This window comes from Sciurus carolinensis, chromosome 11, assembly GCF_902686445.1.
Source record: "Sciurus carolinensis chromosome 11, mSciCar1.2, whole genome shotgun sequence".
NCBI lineage: Eukaryota > Metazoa > Chordata > Mammalia > Rodentia > Sciuridae > Sciurus > Sciurus carolinensis.
Genome location: NC_062223.1, coordinates 29659399 through 29681173, shown reverse-complemented (window position 1 = coordinate 29681173; position 21775 = coordinate 29659399). Strand labels below are relative to the sequence as shown.

General features: G+C 36.6%; 2 pseudogenes; one reads left to right on the top strand and one right to left on the bottom strand.

The window, feature by feature from the left end:
- Nucleotides 1-3361: 3361 nt before the first annotated feature.
- On the bottom strand, nucleotides 3362-4296 carry LOC124959970 (olfactory receptor 5L1-like; annotated as a pseudogene).
- Nucleotides 4297-18769: 14473 nt separating this feature from the next.
- Nucleotides 18770-19705, top strand: LOC124959899 (olfactory receptor 5W2-like; annotated as a pseudogene).
- Nucleotides 19706-21775: the final 2070 nt, after the last annotated feature.

Sequence of the window (21775 nt, the reverse complement as noted above, 5' to 3'; positions counted from 1 at the left end):
TTAAATTGACCTGAATTGGCACTGGGGACATGGACTGAGCTTTCAGTAACACATTCTGATGCTCTCTAGACCAATGGCACTCCACTGGTGCAAGGGCACTTGTCCTGTAGGAGAGATGTGGCAGTGTCTGCGGAGATTTCCTTGCTTGTCACAAATGTGTGTGCTGCTGTGCCCTGGCATCTGATGAGAAGGGGTCCCGGATTCTGCTAAACATCCTATAAAGCATAGGATCAATTCCCACAGCACACAATGGTCTCATTCAAATTGTCAGTAGTGTCAAGGCAGGGAAACACTGTCCTTTTTGGAAAAGGTGAAAGAAGTTTCTCTTTTATTAATCTTCACATGCAAGGTCTCACAAGGGATATATAAAATCTCATCCCAGTTCAAACATTTGAAAATCAATTGAATGCTAAATCCTCATCATAAGCAGAACCTAACTCATTCTTTCAGTCAGTAATTTTTTTATGTATAACAGTCATATAATAAATAGTACTTTGCATACTTGAAATTTGCTTATTGGGCACATACTATTTTCACCATAGAACAAAAGAAGAGAAAAAGAAAAGAAAAAAGGAAAAAAAAATTATAACTATGTGAGGTAATGAATGTATGGATTATGTAAAAAGTAATTTACATTATGGAGGTTACTTTACACTCTGTATGTGTATTACACTATCAAGTTGTACACCTTGAAGTTACACAATCTTTGTCAATTTTATCTCAATATATAAATATTTACAGGACAGAAAAAAATGAGTAGCTGTATATTCCAGGGATATGGAAATCTTTTAGATAGATAACAAATGACCCTAAACCTTAAATATTTCTTATAATCATCAATTAGAGTGCATTTTTTGGGCCAGATCTTTGAAGGCATTATCATTGTCATTGTTGTCATTATTATTATTATTATTTAGTATTTAAGTTCAAAATAGCAGTCTGAAGCTGGCAGCTTATTTGCAGATTATATGTGAGAGAACTTAGGTTGAGTTTAAGCATCTTGCTCAAAGTCATACATCAGGTGTCAGAACATGGTCACAAGTCTTCAAACTCTAGGTCAAAAGTTCTTCCCAATTCACTACAGTAACAAAGGCCTATGTTCCATTTAAACAAGTGACTCTTGAAAATAGAGACACAAATAAGTAGCAATGCAAACTTAAGAGAATAAGAAAACAAATGCAGTATTAATATAGAAACAAGGAAAGTTATCTTATGCCTTAGCCTTTAAAAGATGTGTGTGTTGAACTTGAAAACAAAGTTGGAGGATCAAGCATAATCCTGGAAACTATAATTGCTACCCTGTTTGGAGAAAGTTTATTTGAAAACGTGATTAGATGAAGGACCTTTAGAGAGATGAGACAGGGACTAAACAGAGGGTAAAATGGCAGACAAACTCTCAGGCCTTCATTTATAATTTGCTGCTAACAGTCTTTTTCTACTTCTCCACTCTCACACTGTGTGAATAGTGCCTTTTCTTATCCCCTGTTCATAATTAAATCAACCATAAACATCATGTAGAGTAGGACCATGCAGAGAGACTCAAGAGTCTCTTTCATAGAGAATTAAAGGACAATTAAAGGAATCAAAAACAACAACAAAAAATTACTAGAGCCTTCCTGATTCAGTTGCTCCATAAAAGTCTAAGCCATTATTTTGTTTGTGGGCAATTTTGAGGACTCTTTCAGTAAAGTCTGTCTCATTTATCTGGAGGTGAAGCCCTGTATCCTCTTCATTTTTCTTTTCCACATTAGAGCTTCATCTATATATTCATGCTCACTTGACCTCACATTCATATTAAACATCTTTTCAAATGTTACCATCTCTGATATCAGGGAGAGTATCTGGATTACCTGCAGGTTTGGGAGGTACTGTAAATGTAATCTCAAGGAGATATCTTGCCAGTAAGAGGGAAGCAAAAAGTTCTCTCTCTCTCTCTCTCTCTCTCTCTCTCTCTCTCTCTCTTTCTCTCTCTCTCTCTCAAACACACACACACACACACACACACACACACACACACACATGAGAAGATGCAACAAAGATAGAGCTGAGTGAGTTTTGAAGAAGTTTGTCTAGTTGGATGAACTGTCATGGAATGACTGCTGCTACCAGAAGCTGGAGGAGCAAAGAATAGATTCTCTTCTAGAAACTCCTGAGCCCTTGAGGGGACTCACACCTTGATTTTTTCCCAGTGATAAGAATCTCAGATTTCTGACTTCCAGAATTGTGAGAGAATGAATTCCATAGTTTTAAACCATTACATTTGTGATAATTATTTTCTGAAACCATAGGAAACTAATACAATAGGTTTAGGATAGAGTTTTGATTTAGAAAAGGTAAAGGACTGTATAGAGGGAAAAGAGGGGTGGGAGGGGTGGGGGGAAGGGGAAAAATAACAGAATGAATCAAACAATATTACCCTATGTAAATTTATGATTACACAAATGGTATGCCTTTACTCCATGTACAAACAGAGAAACAACATGTATCTCATTTGTTTACAGTAAAAAAAAATCATGCAACAAAATAAAAAAAAAGGTAATGAATGGCATCATTTCTGACAGATAAAAATAATAAAAACATTAACAAAGATTTTGAAACCTTAAAAAGTAGGACATCAAACACATAATTTAATTGTTTAACCAGGAATAAATATAAATTTGAAGCAAAAGGTAAAAGTAAAGCAATAAAAATGATAATAATATAATAGTTTATTAATTGGTTTTAACATATCATGTACACTGGTAAGGATTTAAAACAATATTTAGTTTTCATGAATATTTTGTCATAAATGTAGAGAAGGTCATGTTGTTTGCAGATGTGAATGTTTACAAATGTTCCAAAATTGTAATCTCACAGAAGAAGTAATAAAATAGAAAATAGTGGAAAATTACTAGAAGTGATATCCAGAAATACATATGAACACATTGGAGACTAATAGCATATTATGAAGAAAAAGCATAGACTATTAAATAAATATAATTTTTCCTCTAATAAAAGTGAATTCTATTTAGTGAAAATGGCTATATGCATCAAGGATGATGGAAAAACATTTCTATATGCACTTTGATGGGAATTTGTTGTCCCTATGTCAGACCAAGAAATGGGGTATAATTATACCATCTTACAAATCCATTCAATCCAGTTGGAGATTGAAGAAGAGCAGGTAAGGTAGAAGAGTCAATTAAACAATAACCAGTATAATACATGGCTTAACATACAGGAAAGTGGTCCCCCAGAAAGCACACATAATCTCCTGGTTCCTAAAATATTTCCCCATTTAATATTTCTCTACATTCATTCGCACATAATAGCCTTTAAAGTTTTCTTATGCAACCCTGAAATCTACCTAAGAAAATAACTGTTAAGAAAATAATTTGGATCCTACCATTTTTTTGAGTGCTTCTTTCACATCCTTGTTCCTTAGACTGTAGATCAGGGGGTTCAGCATGGGAATCACTACAGTGTAGAACACCGTGGGCACTTTGTCAGCATCCTGACTGTGGCCTAGACTGGGCTGGCAATAAGTGAACAGGATGGTTCCATGGAAGATGACGATGGTTGTCAGGTGGGAGGCACAGGTGGAAAAAGTTTGTGCCTCCCCTCTGCAGAGCGCATCTTCAGGATGGTGATGAGGATGAACAGGTAGGAGGTGAGGATGATCGTGATGGTAATGATCTCATTCACAGTGGGCACAATGAATACCATGAGTTCATTAATTGACACATCTGAGCAAGCAAGAGAAAAGATAGGTGGTAGATCACAAAAGAAATGATCAACCACATTTGATTTGTAGGATGAGATTTCAAGAACTAAACACAAGTGAATCAGAGAACACACCATTCCACAGAGGTAGTAACTGGAAACCAACTCCACGCAAAGCTTCTGGGACATGGTTGCCATATAGAGGAGAGGATTGCAGATGGCCAAGAAGCAGTCATAAGCCATAACTGCCAAGAGGAAGACCTCAGTGACCACACATGTACAAAAGAAATAGAACTGCACCAAGCACCCTAGGAAAGAGATGGATTTGTCCTTGCTGAAGATGTTGGCCAACATCTTTGGCACAATTGTGGTGGAGTAGCAAAAGTCTATGAAGGACAAGTGGCTGAGGAAAAAGTACATGGGCATGTGAAGTTGGGAGCTTAACTGAATCAGTGCAATCATGCCCAGGTTGGCCAAAACCGTGACTCCGTAGATGAGAAGGAATATCAGAGGGAGAAGAACTCTCAGCTCGGGGACATCTGACAATCCCAGCAGAATGAATTCTGTCACTGTGGTGCAATTTTCCTCCACCATTCCTGCTTCAGTCAGGTTGGGAAGATAATCTGTTCTGTATTTTTTTCTGGATAGAGAATAAAAGAGAAAAGAAGTTTATATTAATATCAGAAAAATTTAACATGATATAAAAATATATCATTAATCTCAGAATATTTAAGAAGGTAACAAAACATAACTATCAAGGAAAAGTTAAGTATCTCAGTGAATGCCACTGTTCTAAACTAACTTATTCATCAGGAGAATCATATTTATTTCCAACTTTTTCTCCCAGAGTAGGTTTAGGTAATCTGTTAAGTTAGGTCACTCCAGGGACTTTGAAATAGACTCCATGTTTAATTTCAAAGCTACATAGTACTCCCTGTAATATTTAGTGTGCTGCATCTAAGCACAATGGGAGACCTCATGAATTTATTTGTGTAATATACACTATTCTTTGGTTTGATTTGTCAAATCATAACATTAATTTGCCTTAAGTGAGTTGCTTTACAGGTACTTTTGAGAAACATGACAAATTTGGGCAATTAGAGGCTCAGGAAGATAGGTCATTTAAATTTAGAAATATATAGAATGAATAAAACTTAAAAGAAACCCTGAAAATCATAGTAATTCTGCTTATAAAATTGATAGTATTTTTATTAATTAATGTTCAGTATTGCTGATGACTTATGAAGATGAATTCTTATATAAACTTATCTGGAAAGTAAGTAGGCAATATGCATCTTAATCCATAAAATAATAAAAGATAAGTCATCCTTTTGTTTAGAAGAACTCTTATTCTTAGTAAAGGTTTGGTATATTAAGACAGAGAAAGGGATAAGGAAAGTCTACCATTTACTACTTTATCTTTCATACATTCAATGTTTGATGTTACACACAGAAAATCATTCCAATCAGCTTCCTCTAAAACTAAAAGACAAACATATTTTATATATTAAGCACAAAAGAAATAGTTCTCATAAACATTCTATTTGTATGAGAGATGAGTTCAACATATTTTAAAATAATTTTTTTTCTCAGAAAATATTTTAATTTCCTTTTCAAATAACCAGAATCTAGTTTCAGCTAACAAACCTGAGGTACCAGCATTTCCTCCTAGGTCCTAAGGATGGCAGGTGAATAGTATATGGTTAGATATTTATACTATACTTTAAACTCCTGGGAAATGGGTCCCTGAAGTAAAACTGTTATTAATGTCTGTGGTTTAACCAAATACAAATGGCACAAAGGGCATGTGAAATAAGTCAGGAAATATAATTAATCTCTGTGGAATTAGTTGACTATTTCATCAAGCTACTCTAATTCAAGAAATAATTGTTTAAACCCAAACATGCCTCCTTTGAGACTTCTGATCCTTTTTTGGAATTCTATAAACACATATCAAATACGTGACTCAGAGTTTATGCTTCCATTCTGAAGTGACATGTGTATTTCTTATAATCATGCACTTTCTCATTATATTATTAAATTCCTTTACTTTCCATCAGGTCAGGCACTTTAAATCACACCAAAATACCTTCAACTATCATAATGAACTTACTAATAAGAAATTCTGATTAAAAATCACATTTTGGGGTACACATTATGTGTCTAAAGCTATTCTAAATCATGAGGTACAAGTATTGCTCTTCTGGTTTCTGATTTTATACTACATTGCTGAATATAGGGGAAGCACAGAACCAGCCCCAGTGTAGGAACTGCATTTTCCCTAGTGGCTGTCCAATGCTGGAAGGCATCCAGGGGAATCACTCGGTGAACTCTCCTAGGTGAGTGCCCTTCACACTTGATAAGGGCCAGCAAGGCGCCTGTTGTACTTGCCTTTATATATCACTGGATATACATGTGGGTTTTCAAGGTATAAATGATCCAAAAGCAATTTCATATAAATATATTTTATATATTTTCAACTTCTATACAATATATTTCTAAAGTCAATCTGCCAAAGTTTTCACAAAAAAACTAAGGAGAGAGTTTGTTTATCTATTCAAACACCTGTTTCATTTTCACATACAATAGGAAAGTTTATGTAAACCCAGAATATAGTGAATTATCATCTTGAGTAAAAATCTGTAAATCAAACAAAAGGGCAACTTGAAACATTATATTGGGGCTAATTTTTGAGTCTTCTTTGTACATGTCATAAACTTTAATAATTTTTCAGCCTTTCTCTAGTTCCTACATTTCATTCTACTGTCATCTAGTGTGTAGAAGTCAGGGATGCAGCTCATATTCAAAGGATATGGTGTAGTGGTCCCCATGGAAAACTGTCCAGTGTGAAACATCAGTAGTGTTATGAGTGACAAGTCCTACTATCTATGTCATGATTCTTCCTTTTGATATTTTCTAGTTTTATTTAAAACTTCTTCCTGAGTTTGTGAGTGTATTCTTTCTGCTTGTCTCTGAGCTCTTATTGCTTATCTTGGTGATTTTTGCTTTTTTTGTTTTGTTTTGGTTTTGATTAATTTGAGAAAAATTCTTAGCTGAATTTCTACATACATTTCCTCTGTCTTGACCTCTTTACCTTGAAGGAAATTCAATTATAGTTATTCTTATTCCTTGATGTTACTACACTGACCTTAGGTGTGGTCTTTACTCTTTTTCTTCTTTTCATTTGAAGTGGGCTATATTGATCTGTCTTTAATTTCATTAATATACTGCTTGGTTATGTTGGAACTACTACTATTCTCCTTAAATGCTTTCTTTCTTGGTTTTTTTTTTTTCAGTTTAATTTCTAATTATAATTTTCATGACTTTTTTTTTGAAATTCCCTATATATGCATCCATGGTGCCCACCTGTTTCATTAGTGCATACAGAAATTACAACTATTTTAGATTGATTTTTATATATTTCTAACATATATTTTGTATCTGAATCTGGTTCTTTTAATTTTTGTTTTTGCTTTCTGACAGCAAGTTACTATCTCTTGCTTGTTTGTATACTTATAATTCTGATTAAGAATGGATATTGATGACTTAAAATGGAGGTATGGACTTGGAGTTCCAGGTACTTGGATCAGGAGTATCTCTTGAGCCTAGCAGTTTGAGATCAGCCTGAACAACATAGTGAGAGTCCACCTAGGAAAAAAAAAAAGAAAAAAAAAAAAAAAAAAAAAAAAAAGGAAAGAAAAGAAGAGGAAAGGAAGGAAGGATTGGAAGAGGGAAGAATAGATATTATTATTTTGGGAATAATAGAGCATTTGGTATTTCTGTCCAGAAATTTCTCCTTTTCTTTGCTCAATATTAAGTATGGGGATTGAGCTGGGCCTCAGCCTAGATGACACTGTGATTGCCTCATCTGTAGGTATCCAGCTTGACATGAGTATAGCTATCTTGCTTGGAACTGTCAACTTGCCCATCAGGTAACCCTGGCATGCATTTCAAACTGTATTGGATAAGAAATATAAGTAAAGATATTCATCAAAACATTCATGACCACAGCTGAAGTCTTGGATTTTTCTTAACTGACTTTTAACCTATCAATAGTATTTGTTCTGTTTTGAGGAGTTACAGCTACATTCTGGTTGACTGGAATGTAGCTGAACCACCTGTGTCTATTTTAGTGTATGATGCTTTTGTCCTGCCATGGAGACTGACTTGCTGCCATCCAAGACTTCCTCCATTCATAAGTACCTAATGAACTGATTTGGACTCCATGTAATTCTGTTTAATTGTCTCTTTCATCAATCTCTCTGCACCTTCTACCTTTTATGGCTGGTTGGCATACACCTGATTTTCCTGAAATAATTGATGAGCCAGCCAGGAGCTTTGGAAACTGATGAAGGAGAAAGAACATTCGGCAGGGGAAATCCTGAGCATCTACTCATGTAGTGGAAAGGGTGGACTAAATGCCAGATCCTAGAGGCCTGCCATATGAGTTCAGGGACACTCTGAAATTGTGGCTGTGTTTGGAGCAACTGTTGACAGAAATTTGTCTAATCCACTGTGGCGAGGAAGGGCTGTAATTTGTGCCACTATTGAATGGTTTGTTACTGATGCAAAACTGGCTGCAGAGGCCAAAGTAAAATGGATGAAAGAGGAATTGTAACTACAAAGAGATGTGCATTGTTCCACCTACCTTCTGTCCTCCAACTGCAAAGAAAAAGTAGAAGAACAAAATTATAAGTTGGAGATGTTAACTTGTGGATTTTTCAGGCTAAGAGGGAAAACAATGGAAGAAACAAGTGAGAGCTATTGTCTCTTGACCTCTCTTGACCTGAGCGAGATACCAAAAAATGGAATTTCTGGGAACAGGAAAGATTGGACTAAGAAGATTTCCTGTCTTATGAAGCAAACTTTTCATCGCAACTGTGATTGCAGTGGAAGACAAAAGTTTAGACAGCAGTCAACTTAGCCTGGAACAACCACCATGCAAGAAAACTTACTTGGGTTGGGGTTGTAGCTCAGAGGTAGAGCACTTGCCTAGCATATGTGAGGCACTAGATTTGATTATCAGCACTGCATATAACTAAATAAAATAAAGGTCCATTGACAACTAAAAAAATTAAAAGAAAAGAGAAAGAAACCTTACTAATCCAGTCACAATCATCAGCAGAATTGATAGACACTGCAAAAACTAGAATATCTTCCTACTAGAGTCTGACTGCCTGAATGGTGAGTCTCTGGGATGTGGAAGATTTTGTTTGCAGGAGCAAGAAATAATTCTTGAAAAAAAAATGGATTGATATCACAATGGAGTTGGCACTTAGGCAAGGTTACACATTTCTTGAGTTCCCTGCAGGGATCCCATTGCCTTAAAGGCTAGACCACTTGGCAGTGAAGGAATCATGATACAAATGAAGGGCCTTTGACAAGGCAGATGCTCTCCCAGAGAACAAAGAAGACTAGAGTTTTCTGAAGGAACTGGAAAGGGATGGGACTGGTTCCTACACTCAGTTTTTAAAATTAATTAATTAATTAATTAATTAATTAATTAATGTTCTTTTTTTAGTTATATATGATAGTAGAATACAGTCTTATATAATTATATAAGCATGGACTATATCTTATTCTAATTAGTACCCCATTCTTGTGGATGTACATAATGGTGGGATTCATCAGGGTATATACATATATGTACATAGTAATGTTATGTCAGAATCCTTCCATTGTCTTTGTTTTCCTATCCCTCTCCTTTCCCTTTATTCCCCTTTGTCTAATCCACAAAATTTCTAGTCTGCCTCTCCCCCTAGTTGTTGTGGGTTAACTCCCACATATCAGTAAAAATATTTGACCTTTGTTTATTGGGGATTGGCTTATTTCACTTAGCTGGATAGTCTCCAGGTCCATCCATGTACTGGCAACTGTCATAAAGTCATTCTTTGTAATGACTGAATAACAGTCTGTTGTGTATGTATGTCACACTTTTTAAATCTATTTATTGGTTGAAGGGCATGTTGGTTGCCTCCACACCTTAGCTATTGTGAGTTGAACTGCTGTAAACATTGACATGACTGCTTCTCTGTAGTATGTGGACTTTAACTGCTTTGGATATATACTGAGGAGTGTTATAACCAGGTCAAATGATGGTTTTATTTCTATATTTCTGAGGAATCTCCACATTGCTTTCCAGAGTGATTGCACCAATTTGCACTCCTAACAGCAATGTATGAGTGTGCCTTTTACCCACATATTTGCCAACATTTACTGTTATTTTTATTCTCAATAATTGCCATTCTGACTGCACTGAGGTGAAATCTCAGTGCAGTTTGAATTTGCATTTCTCTAATTACTAGAGATACTGAATATTTTTTCATATATTTACTAAATATACATATTTATGCTTCTGAGAGGTGTCTGTTTAGTTCCTTTGCCCATTTCTTGATTTGGTTATTTGTTTTTTTGGTGTTAAGTCTTTTGAGTTCTTTGTATAGCCTAGATATTAACACCCTATGTGAGGAACAGGTGCAAAGATTTTTGCTCATTTGTTAGACTCTTTCTTTACACTCTTAATTGTTTCCTTTGTTGTGCATAAGTTTTTTGGTTTGATGTCATCTCATTTATTGATTTTTGATTTTGCTACTTACACTTCCAGAGTCTTGTTAAGGAAGTCAGCTCCTGAGTCAATATATTGGAGTGTTGGACCTACATTATCTTTTAGTATGTAAGCATTTCTGGTCTAATTCCTGGGTCTTTGGTTGAGTTTTGTTCAGGGTGACAGGTAGGGATTAAACTTCATTCTACTACATAGCCCATTTTGAATGGTCTGGGTCCTTTCTCCTTGCCCTTCAAGATGATGTGGTCTCCTCCTCTCTCAGCCCCTTGAAAAGGACATTTTTCCCTTCTTTTTCTAAGACCCTTGAGAATTGTGTGGTTCCTTTCTGTTTCTTCAGTCTTTTAATTATGATGTGGTCCCCTTCTCTCTTTCCTTTATGTAGTTATAAAGCAGTTTTTGTATAATACTGGGGAAACCATAGCTATTTCAGAGGTAAAGTGACTCTAACAGCATGCGCTGGGGTACTAAACATATCTAAGTGGGGAGAACAAACAAGTCTGGGTTAAAGGGGAAAAAGGGACCAGTTTGAAAAGCTACAAAACAAATGTTGTATAATCTTCATACTCACTGATGTTTCAAAGATAGGTAATCAACTGTATTCAGTGACCTGTTGGTGGTTGAAAAAAATCTGTGGGAGAATTTTGGATTATATCAGAGTGATACAGGTTGTGTTGAAGAGAGAAGCAAAGTGGGGTCCTAGCAACCCCCTGCCCTAGATGGGAAGTGTATACAAGATAGTGCAAACTGTCCAGAGAGTGAAACAAAATTAAATTTCATTTTGCTACATATGGATTTCCAGTTTTCCCAGCACCATTTTTTGAAGAGACTATCTTTTGTCCAATGTATATTTATGGCACCTTTATCTGGTATGAGATAGCTCTGTTTATTTGATCTTATCTCTGTGTGTAAGCTTGGGGGCATGGTTAGGTGGAGTTCAGGATCAGTGGAATTTTCTTGTTCCTTTGATTGATCACCATTTGGTGTGCTGCCCTTTGTCTCAGTTGCTCCAATCTCCCTCCTACAGTCACCCAAATTCCAACCTAACACTGTGTCTTTTATTTTGTTCCATTGTTCTTCATCTTTGTTTTGATACCAATACCATGCTGTTTTTGTTACTATAGGTCTGTACTATGATTTAAGTCTGATATTTACATGCCTACTGCTTCACTTTTGTCACTAAGAATTGCTATGGCTATTCTGGACATCTTGAATTTCTAAGTGAATTCATGACTGCTGTTTCTATTTCTATGGAGAATATCATTGCATATTGGTTCAAGACTTCACTTTGAATGCCAGATGCACTGGTGATTGCCTGTAATTGTACTTGGGAAGCTCAAGCAGGAGAATCATAAGCTCAAGCCCAGGCATGGTGGTGTAGAGACACTGTCTCAAAATAAAGGAAAGTTGAGAATGCAGCCTAGTGTTAGAGTGCCCTCCGTTCAATCTGCAGTCTTGCCCTCATGTTGTTTCCTACTGATCTTGTCTAATTTCATTATACTGATGACATTTTTCTGAGAAGATCATGCTCTCTTACAGAAGACAGTAGACTGCCTTTGTACCAACTTCCAGGCAAGTGATTGAGCCATTATCTCACCAAAATTCAGGACCTAATACTGTTGCCAAAAGTTTGGTCTTTGTCCCCAGTGCCAATCCAATAATGCAGACACAGTTTTGAGAAGAAGGAAAAAGTAAGATGTGTTGCTTTGCTAGCAAAGGAAACACAGAGGACTTTTGTCCCAAAGACTGTGATTGTACCCATTAGGAGGAACAGGGAGAGTAAAGAAACTCTTTAAAGGTTGCATTTCAGAAGGGCTCTGGCAAGGAGTACCAAGGTGCTCTGATGGTATATTAAATATTCACTTCTTAGATCTTCTGGCAGATACCTCCTTTTTTGTGGTGGGTATGTTCAATGACAATTAACTAGGGGAAGAAAAAGATAATACTGTCTCCCTAATCTTGTTAAGGTGGGGGAGAGGAGGAAAGAGAAAGAAAAAAAAACACCACCACCAAAAAAAAAAAAAAAACAAAAAAAACGTCATTTTAAAAATAAACCTCAGAGGAAAAAGAATTACATTCAAAAGATGAGTGGAACACTGTTACATTTCCCCACTGTCAATTACCTTCCATTTCTATGGAAAAATGGGCAAGAGACATCTACAAACTGCTTCCTGCTGACAAAGGGCGATGACTGGCATCTTTACAGTAGAAGGTTTTTATTTGTTGCCATTCTTTCTTCCTGTCTTTTGTTGTATATTTGCAAAAGAAGGAACAGTAACAGAAAAGTAAATGGAAAGGTACATACACACAGGCAATCATGAATAGGATAGTCAGAAGGAGGAGGAGGCAGCCTAGTAAAATAGACATAATCCTTCTTGGTGTCCAGGAGAAGACTCCAGAATGTTAGTTAAGGCCTATTTCCATTCCATCCAAAAGGGATGTGGTCAAGGGTTTGTTGCAGCTTGGTTGCTTGTTACCTGATCTTTTTAATACCAGTATCCACTTTGAAGAGGTGTTAGTACAAACAGAGTAGGATGTGTTAGTTATAGCACAAGCTCCCCCTTGCTTGGCTAACCATCTAAAGCCATCCATTTACTAAAACTACTTTGGCCAAGGAGTTCAGAGACATTTGTAAATTTGAAAGGGATAGGGCTGTTTCATTGACCAGAGTGATTAAAGAGGTAGGCAGAATTTATAGGACCCAATGATTCACCCCAACCCCCCACCATGGTAATAAAATGTAGTCAAAGAAATATTCATAGCCATCAGGGATCCCCACCTGGCCATTCGAGTAAAGAGCTTTAACAAACTCATCCAATGAGCAGATTCATTTAAAGAGTGAATTACTGTCACGTACTACTAGTTAGAACAAATAAGATAAAATAAATTTAAAGAAAGAGTGAATTGAGAATGGTGTCACTATATTTCCTAGAAAACATTGGGTGACTGTTATGAAGTTTCTGAGGCTTCTGTAGCCCATGGATAATTATAAATCTTACAGACAGAAACATGTCCTTCAGGGGCACAAAAGACCATTGTTTCTTTAAAGAAATGCAATGGGTCCCCAAGGAGGAGTAACCCCTGACTTTAAATCCTATTCGTTCCATCCAAGAATAATCTGGGAAGGAATAATCAGTTACTGCAGGAATTTTCTCTGTAGAAAATTGGGTAACCTTTTGTATACACACAGGTAGTTGTTCTTGTTCAGGAGGGGATATCATTTCAAGGTACTCTGGAATTTGTACTCCCCTGTGGACCAGGTAAGTGGTATGAGTGGCAATAAGAGGAAGAGTGAGACAGGGAACATTGGAAACAGTTTCAGCTGGCTCATGCATTACTGGAACCCCATGTACAATGGTGCAGGTTCTGAGGTCCCATGTTGGCATCCAGTCTCCATCTGGGATTGAAGTAAAGTTCATCAGTGGGTGTACAAAGGCATCACCTTGGTCCACAGAGGATTAGGCCCTGGGAAGACAGATCCAGCAATTAACTGCATGAGTCAAGGTAGACAAGGTCTATGCTCTTCTGACCGTATGTTGTCCACCAGCCTAGAGAGGGAATAGGGGAAAACAAGAGAAATAATGAAAACATAAAACCTCTCATTGGGTTTTCCCAAATAGGTATTTTAAGTCCTCTAATGATTTTGATGCCCATGCAGGACAGGTAACTTCCAGTCAGTCTCTAGGGCACTTCTTCACTCTGGTGTGCTAGACACAAGGTTATATTATAGCGAGTTTCATAGATGTGTGATTTGTCAGAGAAGCATGTTGTAAGGTCCTGTCCATTCATCTCCCAGTTGTTACTCTGGTCCCTGTTCTTTCCACATCTTGAGTAGCAGCTGGTCCCCAGACTGGAAGGGATGAAGGGGTGATTCAGAACTTGAGGGGACCTGAAAGAAGCAAACCCATGCTCACTGGTTAATATCTGTCTGACCTGTTGTAATCCTGCTTTAGTCTATGTCTCTTGCTATAACCATATCCTCCTTTTTCCCTTGGGTGCCAGGAAGGGTCTCCCATAGAGTATTTCATAGAGGTTTGATCTGAGGCCACTTCTGGGTGCCCCCCATATTTGGAGAAAAGCAATTGGCAACACCTCATCCCACTGAAGGTGGGTTTCATGGCATACTTTAAAACTTCACTGTTTTAAGGTGTGGTTCATTTTTTTTTTCATTTTTCCTATTGACTGGGATCTCTAGGATTCATGCAGTTTCCACTGCATATCTAATGCCTTGCTCTCCCATTGGGTTACCTTTGCAATAAGACTGTCCACTGTCACTTTGAATATAGGAGGGAAACACATGTTGGGATCAACTCCTTCAAGAGAACTCTAGCTATTTCTGAGACCTTTTCTGTTGTGGTAGGATAGGCCTCTGCCTGACTGGAGAAGGTATATATTACTACAAGCAAATATATAAAGTTTCCTGTGGCACTGTGCATTTGAGTAAAATCTATTTGCTGGTCATCAAATGGCTGTATTCCTACATGCTGTGTTCCCCTCATAGGAGGTTGTCTTTGTATTATTTAGGCACATAGGACACATTTTTCTGTAACCTGCTGCATAGTTTTCTGGAGATGGAGTTTGATAAAATTTGCCAAGACAACCCTTCTATTGTGCATACTGTCATGTAGCTGTTTTATCAGGGTCCAGACCAGTCTTTCGGGCATAAAAATGAGTCCGTGGGAATTTTGTCTCCACCTGAAGTTTTGTCCCAAGAATCAAAACTTGCCCATTTTTCCTCCTCTTCAATATAAAAGGGTTTGTACTGGTCCAGTTCAAGCTGAGTTATCAAAGCCAAATAAATGTGTTTTTTTTTTCCCTTGCAGTCATTTTGGCTATTAGTCCAAAATTAGGGATCCAAATATGCACACTTCAGACATTCCTAGGAACCCATGTAAATGCCTCTGTTTCCTGGATTCTCTAAGATTCAAGATAGCCATTGTTTCATTTGACATCAAACTTCAAGTTCCTTGACTAATTTGGAATGCCAGATAAGTGATTTATTATTTGTAAGTCTGAGGCTTTTTAGTGGAAAGCTTGGATCCACATGAGAAAATACTATTACAGTACAGTAATAGTATTTAAAAGACAATGTTCACAGTCTGGGCTAGCTACCAGCAGGTCATCCACATATTGTAAAAGGATTCCTTTTGTTAGCACAAAAAGACTGGGCAGGATGCAAACCTCAGGAATCATCTCTGCTATTTATTCAGAAATGAAGTTTCACACCAAAACAGGGGATGCAGGGATGAAGTGGCAAAGTGGAACCACTTTCCTCGTGGAAAATGAGTCACTGAAGAAAGAAAGGGACTGGGTTTATATAATTTATTTTGAGGGGTGGTCTAGTGAACATATCAGTTTTTCCTTGGGCACTCAGGAATTTGAACATTAGGTTGGGGGTCTGTGGCGGTGTCTGGAGAGGATTTTCTTTCAAGAAGGTTAATATCTCCTAGAGACTGTTATTTTAGAGGTGTTAAGACACATCTTCCCTTTCTGCTGCTGGCACTTGGAAAACATTTGTCTTAGTAGATGAAGGCTGTCAGTGCGTGGTCTTCTTTTCCACTCCCTTTTCCCAGATCTCATTATCTTGGGGATTTTTTTTTTTCATTTTCCATCTCTATACCTCCATACAGCTGTGACCCTCACAAGTCTTTTGCCAGAATCTTATTAAACAAAGTGGGAGAGTTTTTAAAACACTGAGGAAGGACAGTCCAACAATACTGCATAGTTACTTTAGTATCTGGGTCCTGCCATTTAAAAGCAAACTGTAACTGGGACTTCCTTTCCAGAGAGATACACAAGAATTCATCCTTCAAATCTAGTACTGTGAACTAGCTGTAGTTTCCTGGCATCATTGCCAGTAGGGTATAAGAGTTAGGTACTGTGGGGTGAATATCTTGAACAATATTATTTATGGCTCTCCAGTCTTGCACAAATTGACATTCAGCAGTGTGAGGCAGAACATCATGGCAGAAAAATATGGTGGAGGGAAGCAGCTCATGTAATGATCATGAAGCAGAGAAAGAGACTCCACTCTCCCGGAACAAAACATATACCCCAAAGGCACATTCCAGGCACCTTCTCAAGCTACACTTAACCCAACTTCATTTATCACTCAGTTAATCCCATCAGAGGATTTATTCCCTGATTGGGTTAAGGCTCATAATCTAATCATTCCTCCTCTAAGTCTTCTTGCATTGTCTCACATGTGAGCTTTTGAGGGACACCACACATCCAAACCATAACAAGTATTAAAGTAGAGAATGTGAATTAGTCACACAATTATAGAAATGTGGATTGATGGCATGTGGATGGGGAAGGGGAATATGATAATACTGGGTGAAAAATGAACCTCAAAGCTTCCATGAACAGGAATGTCCACACAGCTACTATTTATAACAGACAAAACACAGAAACAACTTTGATCTCTTTAAATTGATGAATGAGCAAATAAAATGTACTATACACAAAAAAAATGAAAAACTATTTAGCTACGAAAGGGAAGGAAATTCTGTTACTTGCTCTGCAAAGAATAGATTTCAAAAACATGGTAAAACAAATGAAAGAGCAAGAAAGAGTCCATGTATTATGTGGCTCTGTTTGTAGTTGATGACCAGATTAGGTGAACACACCTAATCAACAGAAAGTAGATAGAAGGTTCCAGGAACTGAGGGGAGGGACCAGAGAAGTGACAACTAATGGCCTTGAGTTTCCTATGGAGGGGATGAGAACTGTTTTTCAAGTGGAGTGTTAGAGTATTCAGCCTTTCAAACAGTCAAATCCACAGATGCACTTACTTTAAAGTGTGTAAGGTATAGTATATGAATTGTATTTCAATGAAAAACATTTGGAGGGTAAAGGATAGTGCTTCAGAAATGAAGGAAAAGATGGACAACAGAAAAAAGTTGGAATTGATTAAATGAGGGATTATTCGGTTCATTGATTCTGCTTCAGCTGGACAAGGATTATGCACATTACATTTTATAATATAAAATGTGCACTTATTCTTATATTCTACAGGTCAAACTAATTTGTAGTTTTCATTCTGACGTACACCACATGTGACTTCAGATTTCAGTTCAACATTTACTAAGGATGCTCACGTATTCACAGGGGACAACACACTACCAGAAATGTAATCACATGGTTGCATAATTTCAAAGCCTGAGAGAAAAAGTTTCAGAGAGTTCAAGTCCCAAATATTGCCTGTTATAATACAATGGTATTTGCTCAATGCTCAGTTACAAATGAACAGCTCATCTCAGGTAAACTCCTTTGTTTCCAAATTTTAAACTCTAGGGTTAAAAAAATGATCTCTTTGGAAAAAACTGAAAGTTTTGTAAATGAATCAATTCATGCCTTCTTATGTAGTTTCGAGAATTGTGAAGTATAATGATCAAAAATAATGTGTTGTCAGAACTGGAAAATTCTGAGTGAACTTGATAGTATTCATAAAACAATGCTATATTTATTTAAATTCTGCATATAGTCATAAGCAAGCCTTTACTTAATTTATCAGTGAATAGGGATGTACAGGAATGTAAGGTCTTTTAAATTTTTTTTGATCAATTAATTAATTGATAATAGAAGTACCACAGTAATCTTAAAACATACAAATAAAAAATCTACATATATCTATTCTCCACTTTCTACATATCTTAGTACAATTAAGAATCATACACACATGCACAATGATTACATATTCATAAATACACAGATGCTTAAAGAAAAGAATCCTACATATGTATGAAATATTAACTGACCCTCATTCTGTTTTCACTTTTTAAATAAATAAGTCCTTCTAAAAACCTGATATAATACAAGTTTTGTGTTAAATTATGAGGGTCCCATAATTTCTGTTTGAGCCTTGTTTTTCAATGATGAGGAAGACTTCCCCTTTGTCTCTGTACTGTATCTACAAATAGGTAGCGAGCTTTATGTCAATATAAAACATTTCTCTGAAAGAAAAGAAAAGAATTCTTATTTTGTGTCTCATCAAATACTAAAGACCATATAGATGAAGCATTGTACTCAATGATTCTAGAATTCACACAATGGTCTTTAAAACCCATCACTAGTTTTGATTAGTAAAAATTGCTAAATTATTTTATAACCACATGAATGTTTTCAAGCATAGCAAATCTTTAATCTTTTATATCCCTGCCCAATCTAAGAAATATGACTATTTATTAAATATTATTTTAAGGATTTACTGAAATTTTAGTGTATCAAAACTTATTTCATAACAAATGAAAGGTAAGATCCAGAGATATTAAAGATGTAGAAAGTCAAGTACCTCATGAATTCAAAATTTCTTACCTACTATCTATTTATGTCTTCCTGTCAGAAACATACAATATATTTTTGTAGAGTAGAACACATGATCAAATATTTTTAGGATTAAAAAAATTAGATACAAATTGTGTTCTGTCCTATTTGTGTTCTTATAGTAAAAAGTAATCAAATATGTATTTTTTAATTCTTTGAAAGTTTAGACAAGAAAGGAAAAGAATGGACAGGGAAAATTGTTCATCCTTGAGTGAATTTGTTTTCTTGGGAATTACCACTAATGCTGACCTCAGAGAGACCCTTTTCAACATGTTTCTCCTGATTTACCTCAATCTTCTGGCAAACCTTGGAATGATCTTCTTAATTAAAGTGGATCCCCAGCTTCAAACACCAATGTACTTTTTCCTTAGCCACCTCTCCTTCTGTGACCTCTGCTATTCCACAGCAGTTGGTCCCAAGATGCTGGTCGACATATTCTCCAAGAACAAATCAATTCCTTTCCTTGGTTGTGCTCTGCAGTTCTTGACCTTCTGTATCTTTGCATATCTTTGCAGATGCCAAGTGTCTGCTGCTGGCAGTGATGGCCTTTGATTGCTACAGGCCATCAGCAACCCCTTGGGCTATGCAGTGGACATGTCCACTAAGGTGTGTTCAATGCTCATGGCTGGGGTTTACCTCATAGGACTGGCAGATGCTTTGATACACACAATGTTAACATTCCACTTATGTTTCTGTGGGTCTAATGAGATTAATCATTTCTTCTGTGATTTACCTCCACTTTATCTCCTTTCCTGTTCTGACACACAAGTCAATGAGCTGGTATTATTCACCATTTTTGGATTCGTTGAGTACCATCTCTGGAGTCCTGGTCTCTTATTGCTACAACATCTCATCTGTCTTAAATATCTGCTCTGCTGAGGGGAGGCTAAAGCTTTCTCCACCTGTACGTCCCACCTTACTGCAGTTGTAGTATTCCAGGGCACTATGCTCTTCATGTATTTCTGGCCAATTTCTTCCTACTCTCTAGATCAAGATAAAATGAGCTCACTGTTATACACCCTTGTGATTCCCATGTTGAAACCTCTGATTTATAGTTTATGTAACAAGGATGTGAAAGAGGCCCTGCAAAAACTTAGAAGCAAAGGGTGGTTTTAAATAATTTTACTATCTATACATATGCATATTTATTTAAAGTGGTTGTTTTTGCAAAATTATATTTCATGATATGCAAGAAACAAAATTATATTACATAATTTAATAAAATGTGCACTTGTATTAGGTATGATTATAAAAAAAGTTGCAGATCTCTATGTGTCTTGTTTCATTATTGCTCTTGAATCAATAATTGGTGTCCTATCTTTGTATATAGTTTCTGAGCCTTTCAATTTCCAACATTTCATATGATCGAATTTTTTATTCAAATTCAATTTTACAAAGATTTAGAAAATGTTTTGCTAATTGACTTTGACACAGTAAGCACTTTGCATGCTTTTGTGAATTCAGTAGTTTATTTACAAGTGATTGATATTTTAGTGGAAGTAACAGACATTAATTAACTGAGCATAGAAATAATTCATAATGACCTCAGAACAATAAATAAAAATATAGTGAGATATATTCTAAAGGAGAATATGTAAATTCAGGGGGAAGGAGATAGTCTTCCTTATGGTGTTATTCAGTCCCAGACCAAAGAAGAGTGGAACTGGAAGGGTTTCTAGTGCAGGGTTTGACACTAGGAAATTTTTCAGGCATGTGAGTCTATAACACTGGAGAATCCAAACAGGTTGGTATGTAAAAGAGCCTTGACAAGTAAAAGCACAAGTGTGTTCTAGAATTGTCAGCAATCAGACCCCCATCACTTCCTCCAGGAAATTTTTCTTTGCTCTTTCCCTGTATTTGGCCCTGATTAAATTCTTCTCTTCCATTTTCACAATGAACCTCTTAGGTGATTATTCAGGGTTGCTCTATATCTAAAGGAATATCTCCAATACAAGAATGCAAGCATAATTTGATCAAGTGCTGAGCTTCCAACCTGTTATACAAAGCAGTAGCCTCTCACCTATGTCAAGGTTAATTGTGGTCCAGATATAAAGGTTAAGTGAAGAGCAATAAAGGGACAAGCACACAGGATGGTGAACAGCAAGAAGTGGCTTCCATGGAAAAGCCGGTCCAGTTTACTCTCTATTCCAGTGTCATATGAAGCTAATGTTAGGTACATATGCCATTAGCTTTGCGCATGTGCAGATCACACAACATGCTTGCTTCTCAGAGTACACTACTACCAAAGGTTATTATAATAAGATGAATGTCTCCAGGTCTCAAGGTACAGAGGAGTTGCAGAGCATCTCTAAACCATTCAAAGGAGAGCACATTTTGTCCTGAGGAGTTTGCTGGACTTGAAGGACTTTTGCTCCTCTTTACATTGACTAGCCTGAAGTATCACTACACACCTCAGGTACAAGTGGAAAAACAAAGAAAATAAAGTAAAGACTATAAAGCATACATTTTGAGTGCTTACTAATGTTAAAAAGCAAAACTTTAAATGTTAAAAAACTGAGGTTATGGTTTGTGAATCATCCATACCCAGGCAATTGTTTTAAGAAGTATATAAATGGTTATGGATACTAAGGTAATTAATTCTACAAATACATGGATATTCACTTCTTGAGAAGTAAAGAGCTTACATCTCTGTGTCTTTGATGTTTGATATTCCCATTTCCAGTTGCCTGATGGCTCATGTACTGAAGCATACATACCCAGGCAATTGTTTTAAGAAAGTATATAAAATGGTTGTGGATACTAAGGTAATTAATCTACAAATACATGGATATTCACTTTGAGAAGGTAAAGAGCTTACATCTCTGTGTCTTTGATGTTTGATATTTCCATTTCCAGTTGCCTGATGGCTCATGTACTGATCTGGTTTTTGAGGAAACATGGACAGGGTCGCTCTTTGAAGCCCCTGGAAAAGGGCATTGCTCCTTTCTCTCTCTAGTCCCTTGAGAATTGTGTGGTTCCCTTCGGTTTCTTTAGCATTTTGATTATGATATGGTACCCTTCTCTCTCTCTCCTATTGTAGTTATAGAATAGTTTTTGTATGATGCTGAGGAAGCTGTAGCAGTTTCAGAGGTAAAGTGGCTCTAATAGAGTTAATAGTGTCTAGTTACTAAACATTTTAATTGGAGATGAACAAAGCACGTCTGGGTAAAAGGGGGAAAAAAAGGG